This window comes from Pipistrellus kuhlii, unplaced genomic scaffold (assembly GCF_014108245.1).
Source record: "Pipistrellus kuhlii isolate mPipKuh1 unplaced genomic scaffold, mPipKuh1.p scaffold_m20_p_7, whole genome shotgun sequence".
NCBI classification, from domain to species: domain Eukaryota; kingdom Metazoa; phylum Chordata; class Mammalia; order Chiroptera; family Vespertilionidae; genus Pipistrellus; species Pipistrellus kuhlii.
The window spans coordinates 43577293-43596186 of record NW_023425573.1 but is presented as its reverse complement, the minus strand read 5'-3'; the positions used below and the strand labels follow the sequence as shown (position 1 = coordinate 43596186).

Genomic DNA, 18894 nt, shown 5'->3' with positions numbered 1-18894 from the left:
CTGCTTCATTTACTCTTTTCTCTTGATTGATGCTGTTTTCTAATGCCTTTATGGTGATAAAGAGGATGAAGGGTGGAGGGAAAATCTGGGTACTTTCCTTTCTGGGTCACTTTGAATAAAGATTTTTTTACAGCCATGTGCAGATTATGTATGTACATATTGTGTTTACATTATCTGTGTGTCTGTGTGTGTGTGTGTGTGTGTGTGTGTGTGTGTATTTTAATCTTTGTAGAGCTAGGAGATGATTGCCTTTCCCTTACATTTTTCCTACTGAAATAAGATAACAGAAAGAAATAGAAATATTCTCCTCTATTTACTTTATTTAAGGAAGGTCCTGTTTTTTAGTCTTTCACAGCCTTTCAACACAACAATATTTGACATCAATAATTTTTCACAATATTTAAAAGTTGACAATACGAATCAAAATACCTGTGAACTTACTAAAACTGTCTAATAAAACTAGTTTAATGCTCTCTTCTTGTCATATATAATTGGTAAATGAATCACAGAACCATTAACTTTTAAGGTTATAACTGAGATCACAGACCTGTTTATTCAACCATATTTAAATTCTTTCTTTCTTTGTGACAGATTCCTTTCTCCTCAATCCTCAGTCACTGCCTTTAACTCAGTCCCTCCTCTTTCTTCCCCTCTCCTCTTCATCAGACTCTCTGCTGCTGCCTCAGGGCTCCACCCATCTTGTCACTCCTTAGCTGTCATAGTTGTCTTTAAGCATCACTTTGACCATTCCTCTTTTCTTATCCTTTGGTGACTTCCTAATGTCTTATATGTTGCAACACTCTCCTCATCTCAGGCTTCAGAGCACTTCAAGGATAACCACACATCTTTTTTTTCTCCTTCACCAACCCAATGTATGTCTAAATCTGCTGTCAATTTCCTCAAAGTTTCTCTCGTTAGAAAAGCTCTTGCCCTTGATTCTGAGCTTTTCCCAAAGTATCATTTTGCAATTGGGAATTCCCTTTTCTCCCAGCTAATTATGCAAACTCTTACCTATTCATTCAGAGACTCCATTGCTGCAATAGTTTTCTCGGATAATCCTTCTCTACTAAATTATTTTGCATCTCTTTTTCAACCTCTGAAGTTGTATTTTCTTTTAATGGACTCATTAAATAATATCCAGTGATTTCACTGAGTCTGCACATGTCTGTCCTTTCATGTACTTTTAGATTTATTGTGTTGTCTCTGTCGTACACATGTAAATATTTTTCAGATATCAATTGCTCAGTAACTACCACAACAACTAGTGTCTTAAGACAGCATCTGTTTTACTGTCATAAGTTCTATAGGACAAGAACTTGAGAAAAGCTCAGCTAAGTGATTCTTCTTCCCACAGGGACAGCTAGGATTACCTCATGGTGTCCATCTGGTGGGTGGGTAGGTTTGGAGGGTCCAAGATGGCTTTATCAACATGATAGGTATCAGGAATGGCTATAACACTGGGCCCAGTTGGGACTGTTGACTGGAATGCCTATCTGTGCCTTCACCATGATAGTTTTATGGTGGATAATTCTCTGATGTGGCAGCTCAAGGCTTCTGGAGAGAGCATTACAAGAGGCTCAATTAGGAGCTACAAAGTTTCTTAGGACCTAGTCTTGGAATTTCTAAAACATCACTTCTACAGCCTCTATGGTTAAGCAAATTATTAAGTCTAGGTTCAAATAAAGGTGAGGGAAATTATATATATATATATTTAAAATTTTGACAAGTGCATATGATTTTTAATTATTATAATAATTTTCTGATTTTGGGACACAATATTGAAAATAAACTATTGATTGTACATAAAATGCATATTAAGTCAATAAAATATTCAAACTTTATAAAACATGTCCCTACTTTTATCACCTTCCCATAACATTCTCAGCAATTTTATTTAGCTAGACTGTAATCTTCTTGGAAACAGTATATATTTCATTTTTATATTCCTAGCAACTGCCTTGGAGCTTGGTACATGGCAACTTCTCCGTAAATATTTATTGAATTGAATTGAATTAGTCCTAGATATTGAGGCTATCATAGCCAACTTACTGACTTCTATGAATGTGTTGTAAGGTAGAATTATACGTAGAGAGAAAATCCAGCCTGATCACGGGTAAATCCAATAGAAGGTACTATACATATGCAATTAATACAGTTCTAGGAAACACAGGTCATGGTATCACTAAATTAAATCTTCTTCATCTCCCTCATGCAATAGAGTGTTCGAGGGATTATCCATCTAGCATATCTATGTCTAAATTACTACATGAGCTAAATAACAAACATTTTCTATTCTGACAAGTTTCTGTTATTTTGCAGAAAATGGGAGCAAACAAAATGATTCTATTATGGATCTCTGTCATTAGAAGAAAAAATAAGCTAATAGAATCAGCAGTAGGAATCAAAATATCTTTTGTTCAATTCACAACTTTTAATATAACAAAGTAAATTAAAACAGCCTTTTAATCTTGGCTGAAATTTGCTCTTTAAACTGTGATCTTGTGTTTCTTAATTTTAAATTTAAAGAACGCTTGGCTGATGAGACTTATATAAGCACAGGCACTGTTGTTCATTGTGTAATGTGAGAATCAAAAATACTGCTGCAATTGTCTTAGAAGGATGGCTATATTTTGTAATTTGTTTTAATCCTGAAGCATTTTCATGAGATTTGTCTTAAATAACTAAGTTTATTTCTTTTCTTTTTTTCCTGTATGTATTAGGGGGAAAAAATCAATTCTTGTTTTCAGAAGTCCTATCTAATTATTGTATTATTATAGTTTGTCTTTGCTATTAGGATAATGCACTTAAAATTATTTTAAACAATCATTAGGATTTGCATAATTTCTTCTCATTTTACTAATGTTACCGGCAATGCTTGGTTAACGCCAATTTAGAGAATTGAAATTAAAAAAATATATTTAGTGCTATATATTTCCATGACATGCTTTCCAAAAACTTTCCTGTTCCAGTTTTGCTGACTTGAAAACTAAGGCATAGGATGCTAGAATAACTCACCAAGGTCATTTAAACAACAGTAGACCTGGGAAGATTATTACTATTTCATGATCATTCTGTCTCTTCCTAGATTTCTCTGGCTCTCTTGTCCACCTTTAAATACCTTATTCAACATTAATGAACTTAATAGGCTCTTACATTTACTACATTAAATTTGTAGTCTATAGTCTTTTCAATGTAGACTCACTATTTTACTGAAAATTTATTTCTTTGCTAGCTATTTCTATATTCTTTGTATTTATAATCTTTTCTTATTGTAAATTATTTATTTCCATGCATTCACACAAACTCCAAATCTACGTGGTTTTTATTTCCAATTTTACACTCCTGGCCCCTCCTTCTCTTCTAGAATTTGAAGTAACTTAGTTTTCTGCTGACTCTTTTCTTCCATTTGGCAACCATTTTATTTCATTGTTTTTGAAGTGATGCAGAAAGAGAAAAATGGCTGCCTTTTGTTTATTTCCTTGTACATTAACATGATGACATCATCAAAGATATTAGCTAGAATGTACATATCTTTAAAAATTCAGAGGTGTGCATTAAGTCAGAAACAGTCTGGTCTGTTTTGTTTCAATGCCCCAAGGTTTTGTAGCTTTAGCGTAGCTTTTGATGCAGAGGGAAAAATGAACATGGGGAATTGGGAACAAATACATTAACATTGTGGCATTTACAACATTTCTAAATATGTTTCAGTGTTAAGAACAGACCACCAAAAAGCATTTGCTTAAGTTATGAAAGATTCTAAATCAATACTCACCCTACAAAAATATTGTAAAGAATGATATTAAATCATTGTATTTAGAGACTGGACTTTTTAGCCATACTTGCCTGTTTTGGCTTAAAATTATTTTAAAAACATTCAATTGTTATAAATATTTCCAAAAATATTTTGTTATTGGAAGACTAATGCAGGTATATAAATGTACTATTTTTGAAATCATTGAATTCTTTATAACCACTATTAAAATGTACTGTGTATCTGGCTATACAGAATATTTGTTTTTTGATCTTCATTTATGGTGCTTCTGACTTTTCTTTCTGTGTTTTTTGTTGCATTTTGCATTATTTGTCATAAGATTTCCATTGGGATTACAAGCAACAAGCTTTCAATTACCAATTCAATTTAGATAATTAAAAATGTAAGAAATATTTTAAAAACTAAATTCCAATAGCTAAATATTTGTTTTTTTCATTTGGAATACCACAATCCATTGTCAAATTTTAAGAAACAATTTTAGGTGTTTACTTTTTAAAATATTTTAGAAAGGTAATCTGATTATACACATATATGTGTTTGTGTGTATCTATATATTAATTCAATATCTACACAGCAGAAAATTCCTGTATATGTTGAGTAGTCAGCTCTGAAACTACTTGTTAACATTGAAATCAGATAAGGTAAACCATATGCTTTACTGAGGTAAGCTGTCTAAAATAAGTTACTGCGATTTTAAGAATTAATATGAACCACATGTTCTTTAGATCTTTAAATTGAAATCTTCATTGTTCTTTTAAGTCAGCTGTTCTAAGGATGTGTCATCTTTTGAGAAGATAAATTAATCATCTGCCTCATTTATATACATCAGTAAGAGAAATTCACCCTCTCATCTACTTTGTCAAAAGTAATTAGAAGATCTCTATTTTTATTCATATATCGTATCTATTAGTGACTGAAATTTCCACAGAGGAGATTTTGAGGGAAACGGCCACTTATCCTTTTAGAAAATAACCTCTGCCAAGGAAAAGAAACACCAGCAATCTAAGGGTTAAAACATACTGTCAAATCATTCAGTGGAGCAAGGCTCTTTAATAACATTTGTACAAAAGTACTTTCAGAAAGCAGAAGGTAGGAAACAGCTTTTTGCTAGTTCCCCTTCCTTAAATAATTATTCAGCCTCTTATTAAAATAAAATCTAGTGAAATCCTTTCCGATGCTGGCTCAAACGTTTTCTATGATGAAAAATAAAATCTTGTGAAGGGATTTCCATAAGTTGTGTTGCATTAATGACTTAGAGCAGCTTCCTAGTCTGTTATTCCTTCCTCCTAGCAGAGCTCAGCTGATAAAAATATCCATAGACACAGTGAAGTCAGAGGCATGCCTGGCTTTCTCAGACAAAACTCCCATGTGATCACATATAGGCAGCCTCAGTGAGGCTGATGCCGTGCAGCCAGCAGTAGGTAATGAGTCTTTGTGCAGAGTGAAGCTCTTGTCGCTGAACAATAAAGCATACGGCACCAGCAATAAAACACAGGGCTGGCGAATGTCAGAAGATTCCGCTGAAGCAGGAAGAAGGGTGCCTTTGGTGAGGCTGACACATCTTATAAAATGATAATCAATTTCTTTGGGATTCTAATGAATAAAGGCTGCAAGGTCTAAGACTACAGCTATTTGAACAGGTCAGTGATTTTCTAAATTACTCCAACACTTCCTCGTGTTTGATTGGATTTAAATTAGAATGGGCTGGTGTGTGTGCTTTGCTTTAAACAAAAACTTTGCAAGATATTTGCAGTGTGGAATATGAAGGATGCACTTGAATTGACCCAATGTGATTAAATTGTTGATATAGTCAGATGTGATAGAGAAATGTTTATGTGATTATAGTAAACTGAAAAGTTATTTATCCTATTTAAAAATTTATGGGTAAGAGGAAAATTCCTCCAATGGTTTCTAATCTTTTATATATGCAGAATCAGATTAAGCAGAATACTATTAATAAATAGCTCAAATAAGAAGCTTCAAATTTATTTTTGCAGTATTAAAAATATTATATTGAAATACTTTACATGTCTTATTAATTGGATGAAATGTCATTCAGAATTCATTAATGTCTTCCAGTATACTGCAAGAGGAAGGTTTGGAATATTTAATTATTTCAATAAAAATAATTTAAATGAAAAATTTGAAATGTTAATAATGCAGAAATAAATTAGAAAAATTTAGTTTATATTCAAATATAGCAATACCTTATATATCTATATTATCCTGTTGTGTGCCTTTTATTTTTCACCTTATATTTCCTTTGATAAATGGCAAATCTTATTGCATAAAACCTTTTATTTCATAGATATTATTCACTCACTAATGGAGAAAACAAATTAGCTTAATTGTAAAAAGAATAGATTAATTATGTAATGATGCATATTTCCATTGGCGCACCATTTAAAAAAGATGTGCCTTCGTGTGTATTTATAAAAATATGTACACACATGTCCTTCTATATCTAGAAAATAATCACTTCTTAGATTTATGAGCGATAGAGAAGTTTGTGTTTTAAACAGAGAGATTGCTATGTGTAGGAAGACAGCGGGGAAAATAACTCCTAACAAATAATAGCACAACACTGAGCATCTTTGCCAAAGACAAACATTACTGCTACATGAATCTTTAGACTGAAATACAGACTTAAACTTTGCTCTGCATTTTTATTGCTGTATTATTTTAATGACAGCCTGGGATCTAAATCCTTTATAATTAATTTTTTGGACACCACTTTGGATGATTGTCTTTAAGACACTAGGGCACATTTCATATTTTATGGAATTATTCTGGTGACACTATGTATTTGCATAATGACTAGAATGAATGTATGCCTGTAAGATGCTGTTTAAAGGCACAACCAAAAGAAATACCTAATGTCTCTTGATTATGCGTGCAATACTATGTATTCCAGTGGGGAGGGGGGCAGTCAGCTATGTTTCAAAAACCAAGGAAGTCAATGAAACGTTTAAATTGGCCTTCCCCATGTATTTCCATGAAGTATTTGACTTGTGTGGGTTTCCTTAGTTACCATAGTTGATGTGACACCTCCTTTTGGTGGGGAGCAGGGAGAAGCAGGACTCTCGGAATCAAAAAACCGCGTGTCCATTAATAGACACGGGGGGCAGTGATGCTGCCAGCCCAGCGAAGCCCGTGCCCACTGCCCCTCGCCCAGCCCAGCCCTCCCTCCGGTGATTCAGGTATTCTGGCAGATCTGCAGCTCCACAGCCCTTACCCAGCATTCCGTGTCAGCCGCTGGAGGGCTGCCCGAGCCTTATGCAAATGAGCCAGCTCGGAGGCTTTGACTGCAGAAGCAGGGGAGGGGGGAGAGGGAGTTCAAAGGTCACGGGGCTGGTGGAGAGCTGGATGAGGCGCCTGGAAAAAAAAAATGCACGGGCTGCTCTGCAGCAGGGCTTTGCGCAGTTAAATGAAGGGTGCTTTATCTCTCAGAGTGAAGATTTTACAGCGTGTGCGCCGTAGTCCTTTAAAGTGCACGCAGGTACGGTGGCAGATTTCCTGATGCGCCTGGTTTTATTTCTGCAGGAGGCACTGGATGAGGACTGGCTATTTTAATTCATTGCGGTGATTAGCGGTGCATTCCCCCTTGAAGGGTTGGTTCCTTTGGCTAGTGTATTTTTTTAAATATCAGTGTTTTCTGGATTTGAAACAGGGGTGTTCTGCTCAGATGGAATCGTTTCATGGGAGGAAATACTGGGTTTGGGCGTTAAATGATGACATTCTGGGGGAAAGTTTTTTGATTGCAGAGAGATACCTTGGTTGAAGCATCTGGATAGATATGAGGACTTAAAACTTTAGAGGATGTTCGCATTTTTAAGCAGTGTGCTTTAAGGAAGAACTGGGTTCTTAGCCTGTCTTTTGTGAGGTATCTGGAATTAAGTAACGGAGTTCTTTTGTTCCTATCCCAGACAGCATCGTGACAGTTTTATAAGTCATATTTTCATTTCATTTTAGGACAGGGTGTCAGTTTTGAGAGTCTTTATTTTACATAAACACCTTATCCGAGAAATAATTTCTTTTTTCGGTGTTGCATCTTTTAAGTGCTTCTCTAATTTCCCAAATTGTTATTTTGAAGCGGGGACTTTTTAGACTATACTATTTGAATTCAACATGTTTAACTTCCTATGACATTTTCTTTTAGTTTGGATAGTAAAGTGATCCCCATAAATGTTACATGCAGGACAAAACTCTTTTTTTTTTTAATGCACTAAATATCCCACTTTTGTAAAATGTGTGATTACATCAGAGTAGCATCTTACCTTTGCCAAACAAATGTGTACTCATTTTATTGTTGCTATTGCTTTTTTATTTCTAAAACACATTTTAAATAAATTTAAAGCATGAATAAAACATGTTTATCCATATCATTAAAATTTTAAAATATATCAATTCAGCAGTTACAATGTTGATGGGAAGTATTGCATGAAGTCAGCATCTGTCTACATCACAGGTTGTATGTGTATGAAAATATTTGGGGAAAATGAAGAGGCAAAATAATGTTTAGTCATGAAAATATTGCTTTATGCTTTTATATTTGCATAAGACATTTTTAAATGAATTTTATGAGGCTTATATACAAAGAGCTAGCACATGTTTAGATAAACTTAATTACTTTCTTTGCACTGAGAAGTGTTAATTTATTATAATGACTAAGACTCAGTAGTTTGGCAACGATATCTTTTATTTTAAATTGGGGGGGGGTGTGTGTGGATGATGGATCAAAACAGGGGGTTGACCAATGAAACAGTGAAGGGCAATTATTTCAACTGTCTATGAAATCACTTTGCTGTAGTCATGTGGGTCCAGATTCTCACCCTTTGTCACTCTATGGGGACATTATGACATTTATCCAGGATCCTGAGATTAATTTAAGAAAAGGAATTCATGTCCTGTGTGGTTTTTAAAAATGCAAAAACTGACAATTTTTTCTAAACTTCTCTTTTGAAACTTTCAGTAATGACTGTAGCTAAAGGGGGTATATTTCAAATAAATTGTTTTTTTTTATTACATTGATTGGAATATACTGTCCTCTATTTCAAAGATCATATCTGTAAATATTTTTCATATATATATATATATATATATATATATATATATATATATATATATATATGTGTGTGTGTGTGTGTGTGTGTGTGTGTGTGTATAATTTATTATGAAGTATATATACTTTATACGTATGTATTACATTATATAGAATATATTTTGTATATACCATCTATGCATGTATACATATATATTTTTTTTCAAACAACCAAATAAAATTCTTCTAAAGGTCAATCATATTTAATTCAACAATTAGAAAAAAACATTTTTTTAAATTTTAATTTTAACTTAGGTCTTGCCCATGGTTTTTATATAATAACCTCTGTGTATGTTCTAGGCAAAGCACAGAAAGGAGGGAAAAACCCAGTTGAAATTCATTTAGATAGTTAACTTTATAAATGCAACCACTACCAGTTAGCACATTCTGAATATGGACATAAAAACAGTGTGGACAAAGAAGGAGGGCCTGCAAAGATTCGGGGAGAAAACACGATCATTAGACACACGTTAAAGAAAGAGCTTTGTGCTTTTGTGAGCCAGGAGAGAGTTTTATATGTCCTGCAGCAAATTTATGGCTTTGACTATTGTGGATAATTTATGTCTCTATGCAAATTCACTCAAAACTGGGAAGTCTTTTTTGCATTTGCTGTAGCCATACTGCCACACAAATCTCAGCAGCATGTACATACTAAGTTCATGGTCTGGATATTTAAATGTATATAAAATGTATTTGTATAAATGCACTTCAAATCAAATTTGGAAGGTAAAGCTGAAAAAACAAATCATTGAAGGATATGCAGTTAGTGTATCAAGAAATGGTGTTATATCAGACTTCAAAGGAATCATTAAGGACTTTTCAAAAATTAATTTCCTGCATTCTGATTACCAGTCTATCTCTTTCATCACTTGAAACTGAAGACCATATTGTAAGCTTGCAAAAGAGTTTAGGGCAAACATGTTGTACCCAGTCTAGCAGGATGGAAGAGAGTCTAAACTCTATAAATAACTGTTGTCATCTTAAACTTGAAAGCGTATGTTTTAAGCTGTACTATCATTATATGTGTCCTTCTCTTGAACTTCTGGTGTCTATGAAATAGAAAGAATGAGTCAATAACATATTAGAAAGAAAATGCTCAAGGTAATTGAGTATTCAAAATAATCACATTTATTTATTTTAACCTGGGATTTCTTTAAAAGCAATCAAACATTGATTGTCTTTTGCATCATTTATTCTGGAATTTAAATAGAATTGTATCAATTTTATTGAAAAATATAAACACAATAAAAGTGTAATTTTTTAAAAAAATTATTTTTACTCCATATTATTAGATACATAGCAATGCTATAATAATACTTTATCTAGAGCAGTTGGAAAATAATCTGTGCTAAATAAACCTATTTAGATAGCTAAAATGTATAATTTTAATGTCCAGGGTTTTTTTGTGTGTGGTTTTTTAAATGTTAATTGCTTCCCTATGATTCTGCTTTTGCTGAACAAAATGGAAATCAGTTTAGGCTTTTCCTCAAGGCATAAGAATCATTATTGCCACCATTACATTGACCCAGTGCAAAAGGTAAAACTGTTCTCTAACACCAAGTAGTGATACTATTATATGCTTTTTGTATATAATTTTATGTTTTATATATGTACCACGTATACACTTTTTATAATTTTACTTTGTTTTCCCATGTTAATATTTACTTTTAATACAGTTAATAATTTCTCCTTATCTGAGAGCAACTAAAAAACTAAGTTTATGCACTTCATTTTACACTAATTCTAAATTGCATAATGAGAAAAGGGAAAGAAATAAACATCCCTCCATTCTTCTATGCACTGAACTCTTGATGCAGACACATAATTAGTATATTGAGCATAGGAACATGGAAGATAAATAAAACGTATATTAGTCCTTATGTTCAGGATTTTAAAGATCGTGTTTGAACAGAAAAATGAGGAATTGCTAACAGGTATACCAAAGAAAACACATAAACCAAAGTTTTATTTGTAGTAATTGGTGTATCATTGGTGTCATATACCTATTCTTAACAATTTTGGGAGTTGTGGTCTATTTTATTATCAGATTCTGGGGCTTTGAGATGCACCACCTCTCACCACCATGCTACCTAGGAAGAATTATTACTTAGACCTGTGGTCAGCAAACAACAGCTCGTGAGCCACATGTGGCTCGTTGGCCCCTTGAGTGTGGCTCTTCCACAAAATATCACAGCCTGGGCGAGTCTATTTTGAAGAAGTGGCATTAGAAGAAGTTTAAGTTTAAAACATGTGGCTCTCAAAAAAAATTTCAATCGTCGTATTGTTGATATTTGGTTCTGTTGACTAATGAGTTTGCCGACCACTGACTTAGACAAACCTTCAGCTCCATGTAAGTTTATGAATCCACATATTAACTTAGAAATGCGTGTATATATGCACGTGTGTATATGCACACACATTCACATACTTTAAATTTCCCCCAAATCACAACTGAGTTATCAATCCCTATTGCTTTGAAAATTTACTAATCCAATTGTGTTAAGATACCAAGGCATCTAATACCATATCCACTAGTTGATGTACTCGTCCATTCTGAAGAACTTTGAAGATCTGAAGGAATGTTGGTTCCATGAATTTAAGTCTCAAAAGATACTCTGTAAGAATGAGAACTAGTGCAAAGTATTGAGGAAAAGCTGCTTATTCTGGACTTCTTTTGCCCAATAGAATTTTACAAATCTGGGTTATACTGTTAAATGTAGGGCAACTCATGAACAACTAAAAATCCAGAAAATTATCGTATAGTGTTTTCTTAATTGGTAAGTGCTTTTATTATGGATTGGGTGAGTTCAATCTATATAATGGAGAATGAAGAGGCTTAATAGGATAGTGGTTAGGAACTCAGGTTCAAGTTCAAATTGTAAACCTGTTGTCATTTCCAAGATATGGTTTGTCTCTGAATAATCCATGTGGCCTTGGACATGGTAATACTTAAATCTATAAGCCTCAATGTTTTCATATGCAAAGTGGGGATAATTGTGTTTATATCAAAGATTATTTTTATGAAAATGAAATGGCATAATGCATGCCTGGCACCTAATAACAGCATTATAAACAATAGCTATTATTTTTCAAACCATAGTAATTGGTCCCCTAGTGTTGATAAGGCAAGTTCAGCTAAAGCTTGGAGTTAGAGAATCTTGATGAAGCAGCTTAGATTTGAATGGATGAGAAAGAGACATGTTTTCCAAAAATAGAAACACAGGAGGAGTTTATTAGGGATTCTACTTAGGTAGTACTGAGTAGCTGATACCTTCTATTCCAATGAAACACATAGAGAAGGCAGTCACCGTATAGTCATCAAGGTTCAAACTATTTGTAGCTTCCTACATGCCTTTAATATTTCCAAGTGGCAGAACAATATCCACAGAATCCTCCCATATGTGGTAAAGTGTACTTTTCTGAGCTCTTACTTTATATCCTTTCTTGCTTTGACATTTTTCATCCTTGTGCTTTTGTTCTACTATTTTTCTATTTCCGTGTTGACTTTGTGTAATTAAGGCATTAGTCATTCATCTCAGCTCTATCTGGAGTTCCTGTCTCATCCATAGACGTTGGACTTTTTGATTATAGAGAGCTCTAGCCTGGCCCAAAAAATGTTGTCTGAGACAATGCTGTTATGGATCATAATAAGTATAATTTTACCTAATAATTAAGTGCTAATTTGTCTGAATCATGAAACAATTGCTATGTCACAGATATATTGCTATTTTTAAATTTCTCTGTATCAGAATGATGCTTAGAAATATTGCATTAATTGATTTGGCCATAAGGATTTTATTTAAAAATATATTTTTAACAAAATTATTTTAATGGGAGCATACTTAAAAGTTTTTTTTAAATTATTAATTTACATTGGGAACAAGTTGGATAAATTGGTGGGGAAGAATGTCATGACTCTGCTTTTGTGAAACTTAATTTGAATGGAGAAACATCTTTAAATAGTGGGTTTCTAACCTTTAAAAGATTATATGAGTTTGCTGTGATTTAGCTCTATGTAAACCCATTTTAATCTTTGCAAACAGAACTGTCATTGAGACTTGAAAATCTAAATATCTAATCTTACACTCTTTATTGTTTTACTAATTGCTGCTTAATGAAATGTCAGGCAACTATGTATTGTCCTCCACCTTAGGTAGTAAAGAGAAATCTATATCTTGCTTAAGGTGTGACTTATTTTAAAGAATATCCAAAATAACTGTTTTCTACTTATTCTAAAATCCCCCTTATTTTCTGCACAGTATTTTTGGCAGCATCTCAGTGCTTAACTGGGAATGGCCCAAAAGCTTGGCCATATTTTATTCTGATGTCCATTTTAGAATATTTTATGAGACAAATGTTTGCAAACGTTCCTTTCCCTCAGACCATTCTGATGATTCTTCCAAAGGAAAAGGATATCATCTCTCTTAAATAACACTTGCTAGTCTAGTTTATTATTTAATCAGAAACTTCATAAAAGACTGAAGTGGAACTTCTTAAGAGCTAAGGCGGGGGGGAGGGGGGGGGAAAGTGTAATCTTCCAGTGCTGCAGCAATAATTCTAAATTCCTCACGTCTGTGTGGTCCTTTTATTCTCTTAATGTGGTAAGTCTTGCCAGTCGTCCAAGGAATTAGGCTAAGTACTGTTCTTTAGTCTTAATAGCAAGCATATAAAATAAATTTTTTATTGGTACTTTTGTTGTTAGAGTGGGAAAAATAGGCTTACAACAGGCACTTGATCAATTTTCAACAGTTTTAAAAGCTTGATTATGTCCTCAGTTGACTTTCTCCACTCTTGCTAATTAGAAGAGCTTCCTTAAAGTTACTTTAGGGAAGGACTGTGGACTCCAGTCCATATGTATTTTATTACACCATGTTGCCAAATACCAACGGTTCTGTCTGTTTTTAATGGATAGTAAGCCCCATGGGAGATAACAGAAAATTTCTTGGGGTTCCCCTAGCCAGAGAGACTCATACAAAACCCTTTTACCATTAGTAAGTAGAGTAGCCATCCATCCCTATATCAGCAGGGCATAAATGAGTTTAGCCTTTGCAATTTGTACACAGTCAAGAGTGGAGGGTTGGGCACTGGAGGCGCCAGGAGGCCACTGCTTTTATCATTGCTCCAAGTACTTGGGACTGCATTACATCATAACCTACTCTCACTACTTAGGCCCTGCCCCTTATTTTGATAAGTGGATAAGGAAAAGAGGTATTCCTCTTACTTAAAATTAGGCTACTTGTTAGGAGCTGATCCAAGATTAGACTTCAAATGGATGACCATTCACTCACTGAGCAAGCACTGGAGTATACAGTCAGTCCATGAAGAATCGTATAGTAAAGGGTGAGAAAAATGTCACTTAAATAAGTAGTTGTGATACAGTGCAAGAAGCACTGCTAAACGCATTAACCAGGTGCTATGATTGAAGAGGGGGCACTTAACCCAGTGTGGTGCTGGTCAGAGAATATCTTTTTGGAGAAAGTGTGGGTCAGTCAGGCCTCTTGGGCAAATTACCTAGATTTCTGAAACTTCCATTTCTTTGTTAAAACTACAATATAGGATTTGGGAAAAGATGACAGAGAATAAGTACAGTACAAAGTATTCGGCCCTGATGGGTACTCACTAAAGGCTGACTATTATTATAAATGGAACAAAGAACCTAAACTATGTTTTTGGAAAGATAGACATTGTTTTGGGGGAAATGCACTCAACCTAGAACCATTCTAGTCAAGTCTTTACCAAGTCACAAAGTTACAGACAGGGCATTTAGGGCAGCCAAGCAAGCACTGAAGAAAGAAAGCCTTAAACTTGGTTAGGAGTGTACCCAGGAGATGCAGTAGGCGCTTTGGCACACATGGCAGAAGAAACTGAGGGAGCCAGAAAGAAGCCTTCCCTAGGAAGTGGTAACCCTGATAATAAAGAGAAAAGGAGGCAACAGATACCCAAACTTCTGTCGTGCTTTGAACTAACGTGCTCATAATAAATCATTTCTCCAAGTTCTGATAGCCACCCAAGCGGGGGCAGTGGTACAAGTCACCAAAGCAGAGGTTCTAAACTGAGAGTACATGGATAGATGGCATGCATTTGTGCTCTTCTGCACTTTTTTTCTAGATAAAACATTCCTTTTTAAAAATATATATTTTTTATTGATTTCAGAGAGGAAGAGAGAGGGGGGAAGAGAGAGAAACATCGATGATGAAAGAGAATCATTGATTGGCTGCCTCCTGCATGATCCACTCTGGGGATCGAGCCCACAACCTGGGCATGTGCCCCTGACCAGAATCGAACCAGGGGCCCTTCAGACCGCAAGCTGACGCTCTATCCACTGAGTTAAACCCATTAGGGCAAAACATTAATTTCTTTCATCAAATTATCCAACTACAATTATCAAACTGCAAAATGTTGAAATCCTAAGCACAGAAAGTAATTCAGAACTTTAACTCAAGGTCACAGACAACTCCAGCATAAGGAATACATACATAATTGGGGAACACTACAATTATTTCTCAAATAAAAATGCTCATTAGGCAGGAGTGCTCCTAAGGTTCTTGGCTTACGCAGACACCTGGACAAGAGAATGTATTTGGCCATCTTGTGCTTTGCTTCTCACATTGGCAAGCGACCAGCAGCATTTTTCACATTGGTGGTGCCCCGTTGAAACACCTTGCGGGATTTTACTTGGTGAAATCATTGCCAAATCTTTATCCTCTTGGTGGTAATTATGTTAATTTCTTGCCAAATGGGTCCTAGTAAAAATGGCCTTAGTATTGTGGGGGAAAAAAATATATTTTTTGTTGTTGTTGTTTAGAGGAATGCATAAGCATTCTGAGAATGTGTGAACTCCTAGGTGTTCGTGGCATTAAAATCTGATGCCAACTTCTTAAAATAATGGGTATCTTATTTTAGCAGGGGCCACATCTTATAGTCAGTGTTTGAGAATAGTGTAAGGTCAGTAATAGTGTCAGTATTAGGGGAGAACATCACAGATTACTTAAAATCATGGTTTAGAAAAAGTAAGGATGAAAGGATTTCATACAAACTAACAGGTAAAATTGTATCCTGATAGTTAGGAACACATCCAGATAACTAAAGATATCATACCAAATAATAAAAATAGCACTTTTTTTTTTTTTTTTTTTTTTTTTTTTTTTTTTTTTTTTTTTTAGCTGAGCTCTCCTTTCTTAAAACTTATACACCATTGACTGAGCAACTGTCTTCATTCTCTACCTGGCCCAATAGATAATCTGGTTGATGAAGTGTGACATTGTAAATAATCTTGCTAAGCTTTTCCCACCTGCTACCACAGATGAGCCACACACCAGTATTTTCATCTACCTGTTGGCAAATCCTTTCATCTCATCATTTGAATTTGGTGAAGTCCCAGCCCCTTGGCGACTGAAGCAATCGGCCTCACCTTATCAAAGTAGCTAAAATAGAAATTTATCATAGCTAGCGTTTTATGTTTGCTGGAAGAATTTGATGAGAACACAAAATAAATTTTGTTCTTTGACAAGTCATAAAGAATACCCTCTATGTCAGGTTGTTTAACGTGCCATCTCACCAGGCAGAAGGGTCTTTGTTAATGACCTTGCAGCTAAAGGTAACTCTCATGTTGATTAGCTACAAAATCAGCAAGGAAGCAATACAAGAGATAAGCCCAGGCTCCCAAGTAAAGGTGACCCAGGGCTCTCCTTCCTCCCTTTGGTCCTGAGAGAGTAGCAGGGAAAGCTCCTAGTTGAGCAGCCTCCATGGAATAAGGACCTACCAGGTAAAATGACCTGGGAACTCTCAGCTCACCACCTTTTTTTTTTTCCATCAAGCCCAGGAAGAGACAGCATCTTATTTAAAAAACATCCCCATTACTACATAAGGAAATTCTTGCCATGACAAAATTACCTCCTCTTAAATATATATTTTCTGCATCATTGATAGTCCAAGCCTGATCTTCACCTATTAAGCACCAACCGCTTGTCACTTTTTGTAAATTCTTTGATAAACTTATGATTTATCTGAATGATTATAATTTTTTTATTTATTGTGCTTAATCTGATTAGGGACAGAAATATTCTTGTATGGTAGTCAGTTGGTAGGTGGCATTTCTTATGTAACTGTATTTGTTGATTTCATAGTCATTCTATTTTCTCACCAAGAGTCAAGAGCTCCAATTAGAGTTGCCAAAAGAAATTCAGGATGCCCAATTAAAGCCGAATTTCAGATAAATAACAAATAATAAGTATAAATATATCCCAAATGGTATTTTTTAACCTAAAATTCAATTTTGGTGTCATGTTTTTATTTGCTAAGTCTAGCAACCCTAAAGTGGATTTTCTGCAAATCAGATAACTTGCTCCTCAGAATTGAGGGATCCATAATATTCTTATGGCATTTTCCCTGTGGTCATTTTCTTAAAATACATAGCAAAGCATTAGGAAATACGGATAGATGTCAGAAGAAAAAATATGATTAAACATTAAAATATTATAATAGATAGTAAGAACTCAATGTGTTACCTATGGAATCTGAAATATTTGAGATATCAGAAGAGTGCTACCCAAAGGTTAGCTCCCATTCTTCTTCCAAAGGCATTAAAATGTCCATTTTTATCTAACTTATTGATTTGGAAACACTTATACTTCTTTACTGCTTTTTCATTAAATATGCTGAGAGGCTTCTGAGCAGTGGTTACATCCACTACAAATATGAAATAAGTCTATATGTTAATCAAAATCAACAGATATCCAAGACCACTGAGTTTTAAAATAAAGTAGTTATTAATTAAATTTGACAACAGAAAGGGCATGTGGGTACAGGAAAAGAGGAAGCTGTCCAAGTGGTGAAATCATGCTCCATATTAATAAATGAAAAAATAAGATAAATCAGTGATAGCCAAGGAAAGAATAGTGACTTTGAAATGCAATTGAACTTATTGAAGCCTCTGGGTGAGTCTCTGGAGCATTACCTAATTGGGTGGCTCCCTGCCTGCTGGTCATGTAGTTGAACGATCAGAGCCTGGCACCTGACCCAAGGTGGGCTTCTTCACCCCTGGAAACATTAAACTTGAAAGGCAAGACATAGGGGACAGTTGTTGGACTTAAACTTGGCAATAGTAGCACTTGAGAGAGAAAAGATCAAGGAATTTCTAGTCAGAATCCTAGAAGCTGTCCTTATTCCTACATTTCCTCAGAGGAAATGCATTTCGGTTTTAGCTCTAACTCAGATGGCATGAACTAGTTTAGTGTTTTTTTCAACAGATGTCTGTGTGCTTAAGTTAGCTAGAGTTTGCTTTTAGTTTGCTTGCAAGCAAAAGAAGATATACATATATGACGTTTTGAGGTCAATGTTATCTCTATTTTGATTCTCATTCAATCAAATATACAAGATATATTATTAGTCAGGGGAGAGTGGTGAATGAGAGGAACATGATTTCTGCTTCATGGAGCTTTCAATCCAGTGAAGAAATCAGACACTGATAAAGAACTTGAAGTGTGGAAATGGAAAGGTTTCATTCATTCATCAAACACATACTTATTAATCTCCTATTATATATAAGGCATTGGCCATGACCCCTGGAACACTAGTAAAGAAAACAAAGATCTTTACCCTTAAATATTTTAGCTGGAGACAAAAATAATAAGCAATAAACATCTTTTTTTTTATGGAGAAATACATAAGTAAATAACATGGATATAGAAAGTGGTGAGTGCCATGGGAAAGTATTTTTAAAATGAAGCAAGAAAAAGGCTGAGATGCTAGAGAGAAATGACAGGGTGAAGAAGAAACTAAGAGATTATTCAAGCTAAATTATTGACAACAAGGTCAGTTACTCAAAATGAAGATGAAGTGATTAGCCAAAATAGACTGTTACGGATTTTATAAGCCATTTGAGGATTTTGGACTTTATCCTAAGGCAATCCAAAGCCACTTAAGAGTTTTAAACTACACACTGACATGATCAGATTTGCATGTTAAATTTATCTTTCTGCCAGCAACTAAAAACACATGGAAAGCAAACAGTAGCTGATGG

General features: G+C 34.6%; 1 protein-coding gene across 3 annotated transcripts in view; it reads left to right on the top strand.

Annotated features, from left to right (window-relative positions):
* CSRNP3 (cysteine and serine rich nuclear protein 3) overlaps positions 1-18894 on the top strand; it is a 158311-nt gene that overhangs the window by 77149 nt on the left and 62268 nt on the right. Inside the window, exon 1 of one of the 3 annotated variants that reach the window (XM_036421878.2) lies at positions 5096-5412. The exons of 1 other annotated variant lie outside the window; for it this stretch is intronic. The gene's annotated coding sequence lies outside the window, so the exon portion shown is untranslated. Of the gene's footprint in view, positions 1-5095; positions 5413-7107; positions 7272-18894 lie in introns of those variants that run through there. One more of the 3 variants, XM_036421879.2, reaches the window with a different exon arrangement.